Source organism: Saccopteryx bilineata, chromosome 11 (assembly GCF_036850765.1).
Source record: "Saccopteryx bilineata isolate mSacBil1 chromosome 11, mSacBil1_pri_phased_curated, whole genome shotgun sequence".
Classification (NCBI taxonomy): Eukaryota; Metazoa; Chordata; class Mammalia; order Chiroptera; family Emballonuridae; genus Saccopteryx; species Saccopteryx bilineata.
In genome coordinates this window covers 36,709,230-36,715,322 of record NC_089500.1, presented here as the reverse complement: position 1 = coordinate 36,715,322, position 6,093 = coordinate 36,709,230, and positions in this window count along the sequence as shown.

Here is a 6,093-nt window from a genome sequence, read left to right as displayed (position 1 = left end):
GAGGAAGGAACTGCTGAAAGTCAAACTGCTTTTTATAAACAATCTTGGCATGGAGGAACACTGGTCCAACCAGGTTTATGGGTAAGGCTTCATTCAATTCCCCAGTCCTCATATTTCTAGAATAAGGGGAAGAGTCATGTGGAGATTTTTTACCATGGGATGTCTAGTACCATGGGACTTTTCCCAAACCCAAAAGTCTTGAGGCTAGACAAAAGATGATGAGAGAAGGACAATATTTTGTATATTGTGAGGAGCTTACACAAGATATACACAGCAAACATACACATATGCACAAACACACACATACCCATAGGCTGAGATCATCCTCTGGAAATAAGACACACAACAGATAAGCAACAATAATAAACTGTTAAACAAAAAAACTGTTTGGAGAAGAATACCCAGCATTTAAGAGAGTTGTTTTGGATTGGGGTTGTATAAATAACAAAGACATGAACATGTCCCATCAAGAGTTTCATTCTCAGCTTGTGCTGAGGAGAAGGAGCTTATTACTGGACATCCTAAGATACTTTGCAGATGAGTAACATAAACTAACTGTTGAACAAACACCAAGAAAGTAGCACTTGGCCCTCACAAAAAAAAGTAATTCTGATATGAGCTGATGTGAGCAAGTGAGTGATGACTGCAAGGACACCTGCAAGGTGTGTCCTGATGAGGAAATAGTGGCAGGAAAAGAAAATGACAGCCACATAGCACATCATCCCTGTGGGGCCCTTTGCAACCACTCTAGAGCAAGGAGAGGAAGTTCACCTGTACCTCCTCTTGGAGTGAAATAAGGGCCAGTGACAGCACAGCCACTCCAAGAACAATCGCTTTCCAAGCCCTGTCTCTTTCAACTCTCCAGGCTTTGGCTCGCTGTGACTTTGTCACAGTCTGTTCCCTCCACGATGGTGCACTGCCCCTCCCTACCTCCTTCTCCATCTACAGACATCCTCCACATCCCACTCAGATCCATCTCAAATGGTCACTTTTTGGTGAAGACTCTTCTCTCTCTTTAAAGCAGATTAGTGTCTTCTCCTACAGAATGTTGTGCACATTTTCCTTACAAAAGTCTGTAACGTCTATAACATTTAATTCATGTAATATTTTAATTATTTTACTTGCATATTAAAAAACGTGTTAGTTAATAGGATGCATACCTCACATTCATATCTTCAGAACCTAGCTTAATGTGCACTCAATAATACATATTGATACTTCAATACCAGTCAGTGTAACTCTCTGGCAGCCTCCACTGAAGAGTAGTCAAATAGTCAATGAGACCTTTCCTGCTGGCCAGGACATTAGCACAATCTGTTTCCCTTCCATGTTCTCAAGATTTCTCAAAGTAATGTCCCTATCATCTTCAGGATTCTTTGATAGTTAGGCTTGAGTTAAATGGAGCTGAGATTATTGAAAGAGAAAGCAGAGGAACTAGTTACATAACTCTAATAGAATAAAAGCCATGAGACAACAAGTGTTGTGGATTTGGATAACTATTATCATCAGCTCAAGTGACTCTTTATGGCTATAAGGCCATTTACAACCTGGCTCCTGATTAAGCCTCTGGTTTTCTTGCTCATACTTCTCTCTACAGGCTTTCTCTTATCTCTATTGAAATACTTGAGGATCCACAAAGTCACCATGACTTCTCATGTCCCTCATTTAATTCCCATAAACTCTTGTCTATTAAACAGAAAATCATTGTCTCCATTTTTTTTCAAATAAGAAAACTGTAACTCATGAATAGTGATTGATTCAGCCAAGGCTATCCAGTGGAAGATCCAGAATTTGATTTGTCTGTCTGACTCAAAGTTTGCTTCTTACCCTCTATGCCAAGCAATTTCTAGTAGCTAATGGAAATACTCAGCTTCTTTACCATTACTGAAAATGTCAGAAACTGGCAATAACAGTTTAAATAAATAATACAATACTCCCAGGATCAGTGGGTCCCTACTCATTTGTAATAGTTGTGATATAGACACCAAGACAATTTAGGAATAAAATCTTGTTAACTAAGCTTCTATGTCAGAGGTTCTCAAACATTATTATATCCAATCCACTATGGGCACTTGCTAATAATACAGCTTTCTAGGTCCCACACTAAAAATATAGCTTTAATAAATGTAAATAAGACCTGAAAATAGATATTTAAAAAATTTTTATTTAGAAAATTAAATTTTAAAGGGTGATATTGATCAATAAGAGTATATAGGTTTCAGGTAAACATTTCAATATCATTTGAACTGTTGATTATGTTGTATAACCATCACCCAAAGTCAAATCATTTTCCTTCACCTTATATTTGTCCCTCTTTACTCCCTTCCTCCCACCCTCTCCCTCCCAAACCAATCCCCCAATAACCACTTCACTAAAAACAGACATTTTAAAAACACTTTGAAAAATAGCTTTTCATTATTTTTCTATTGCACAAAGCATTTATTACCATCAAATTTAATAGTTTTAAAGGTAAGTATTTTTTATTTTTTTTAAATTTAATTTAATTTTTTTTTTTACAGAGACAGAGAGAGAGTCAGAGAGAGGGATAGACAGGGACAGACAGACAGGAACAGAGAGAGATGAGAAGCATCAATCATTAGTTTTTCATTGGGCATTGCAACACCTTAGTTGTTCATTGATTGCTTTTTCATATGTGCCTTGACCACAGGCCTTCAACAGACCAAGTAACCTCTTGCTGGAGCCAGCGACCTTGGGTTCAAGCTGGCGGGCTTTTGCTCAAACCAGATGAGCCCACGCTCAAGTTGGCAACCTCGGGGTCTCGAACCTGGGTCCTCTGCATCCCAGTCCAACGCTCTATCCATTGCGTCACTGCCTGGTCAGGCTAAGTAAGTACTTTTGATGGTAAAAGCTTCTTTAAGTTCCTGTTTCTACTCCTTGATATGATTAGTCTGAAATAAAATTGATGATATAATATTGACACAAGATTCCTGATAGAATTGGGCGTTTCTCTTGTACCTACTTCTCAGTCAATATCTCTGAATGTATGCAGATTTGCCTGGGTGTTTTTCTCACTGACTCCAAGTCCACTCTTCTGTGACTCATGATGTACAAGCTTGACTGCTTGGATGTGCAGTTCCAGAGGTTAGTCATCAGCATTTCACAGCACCTCGTTGATTATATCATAAAATTTTGATGATGCTTGCAGTTGTTTGAGCTGAAAAACCCTCCCAAGAACCAGAAACATATTTTTAAAAACCTGTAGCCAGGTTTCTTGTTGTAACTCTTTGTCAAAAGATATATACTGTTCACTGATAGCTACTGTGAATTTATTCTTGAAATCCTCAATGATAAAAAGTAAATAAATTTTTAAAAATCACTGCTTGAGATCAAGTGATGAGGAAGTGAATGCAACAAATACTATATTTCAAAAGTTGTGATGAAAGAGAGTTTCTATGGAGGTAACTGTGAGACATGGAAACTAGAAACATGCTATAAGAACTAAGATGGAAGCATTTCTAGAAATGGGCCTTTAATTCAATTTAACTTAAAATATTTATTGGCCATATATTGGGTCCCAAACAATGCCAAAAATGTGCAGGGAAGAAGACATACTTTCCAACTTTAAGAAAATTTTAACTTCTCAGGGAGCTTATACATAATACCTAGAGTACAATTTATACTATCTTAAACTACAGTTCCTATCACCATACCCTAAGCCTTGAAGAACTGTTCCACTTTTAACATTTAAATTCTAATACATATGTGTTAGGACCACAACATACTATATGTCTTTGCATTAAGAACTCTAGAGCCTTATCCCCTGCATTTCTTCAAAATTAGTCACTTAGGGGATCTATTCCTCATTTCTTCTCCTTTCTAGAACACACTCCATCATCTATCTCTTTGGATACTTTTGTCAATACCCACTTTCATGTTATTCTAGTTATCTCTAAAATTCACTAATCATCATCCATTTTCAAAATTTGGAGCTTTTTCCTCTTCGATCTCCCAACAAAGTTTGAAACACACACCTTTCCTTCTTGAAACTCCATGTTGTTCTCATTTGTTTATTTATTGATTGATTTATTCAAAATTTTTTATTGAGCACTATCATGAGCTCTATTTCAGGAATACAATTTTGATTTTTAAAATATAGTTTCTATTTTCATGGACATAATAGTTTAGTGGTAAGGACAGAGAAGAATCACAACAAAAATACACATAAACTTGCCACTATGATAATTGCAAAGAAGAAGATATACAAAGCCCCTGACTTTTGTTGCCCTTTTTCTTAAAAACCTCTGAAAGTTTCTTAAAGAAATGATATGCTTAGGTTTGCTTTTGGAAGTAGTTTTTCCAGCACTAGTGCAGTAAATAAATTAGAGACTGGCCAAAACAGATGCATGTCTATTAGGAAGTTCCAGCAGTAATCCAGGTGAGGCACAATAATCACTTTGCTAAGATAGTAGTAGTCAGATGGAGAAAAGGAAATGAATTTGAGAGAAATATTTTAGATGTAAAATCAATAGAATCTGGTAATGAATTGGAAATGGAAGTGCAAGAAGAAAAATGTATTGATAATATCTCAGGCTTCTGTCATGCGTGTGTGTGTGTGTGTGTGTGTGTGTGTGTGTGTGTGTGTGACAGAAACAGAGAGAGACAGACAGACTAGAAGGGAGAGGAATGAGAAGCATCAATTCTTCGTTGAGGCTCCTTAGTCTCCTTAGTTGTTCATTGATTGTTTTCTCATATGTGCCTTGACTGGGGGGCTCCAGCAGAATGAGTGATCACTTGCTCAAGGCAGCGACCTTTGGCTTAAGCCAGGTACCTCAAGCTTCAAGCCAGCTACCTTTGCGCTCAAGTCAGCAACCATGGGGTCATGTCTATGATCCCACGCTCAAACCAGCAACCCCACTCTCAAGCTGGTGAGCCTGCTCTCAAGCCGGCAACCTTGAGGTTTTGAACCTGGGTCCTCTGCATCCCAATCTGATGCTCTATTCACTGTGCCACCGCCTGGTCAGGCTTGGGCTTCTGTCTTATACAACTAGATAGATAGTAGTCTTAGTGCCTGGTCAAAGAGAAAGAATCTTTTCTGAGAGGGAGAACATGAATTTTCATCGTGTTGAATTTGAACTGTATTTGAAACTTTGAAGAAAAGATGACAAGTGGGCATTTGAATGTGGAAGCCTAGAGTTCAAAATAAAAAAGGCCTGGTCTGAATCTAAAGCTATCGCAACATGGACTGAATAGATCAATTTGCAGGTTGTTATTGCATGAGACCAGTTAGAGACTACAGACAGGGAAGAGGGATGAACATGTAGGATCATGCCCACAAGGAAACAGTGTATCAAATAGGTGCTTAGAGAAAAATATGCCTGCAAAGAAACAAAATAATAAGAGCCAGAGAGTTGAGAAATAAATCAGGAGAATGTTTGTGATCTTCTTATCTTTCTTTTATCTTCAGGACTATTCTGGAACCTTTTCATCTCAACATTCTTCCTTCGATTTAAATTACATTGGTACAACCGGTTCACTTAACACTAACTCATTTCTAAAAGGTGAACTACAAATCTTAAAATATTTTCACTTTTGGTTACATAATAAAGGCTTGTTAATGATAAAATATAGAAATGAATGAAGAGAATACAAAATTAAACATTCAACTTTATTCCAATTAACAGATTTTTTGTAAATAATTTCAAAAAATGTAAATGCATATATAAAAATGTGTATGCACAAAATGTATATTTTTATACAAAAAAGCATGTACACACTGCTTTACATCTTAGTGCTTAAATTTACTGTAACTTGTACCACTTTCCATATAGGTATATAAGGATTTATCTCATTTTTTTATTCCATTATATAAATATACCCTAGTTTATTTAACAAATTCTGCTCTGATAGGTATTTGGGTTATTACCATTTTCCACTATTACAACAATAATGCAAAAAAAACTTCCTTGTATGTGTACTTTTCATCAGTTGTATCCAATATATCTGTGGCTAAATTGAGAGAATAGAAATTGTTGCATCAAAAGAAATGAATAGACACTTCTCCAAAGAAGACATACAGATGGCCAATAGGCATATGAAAAAAAATGCTCAACATCACTAATCATTTGGGAAATG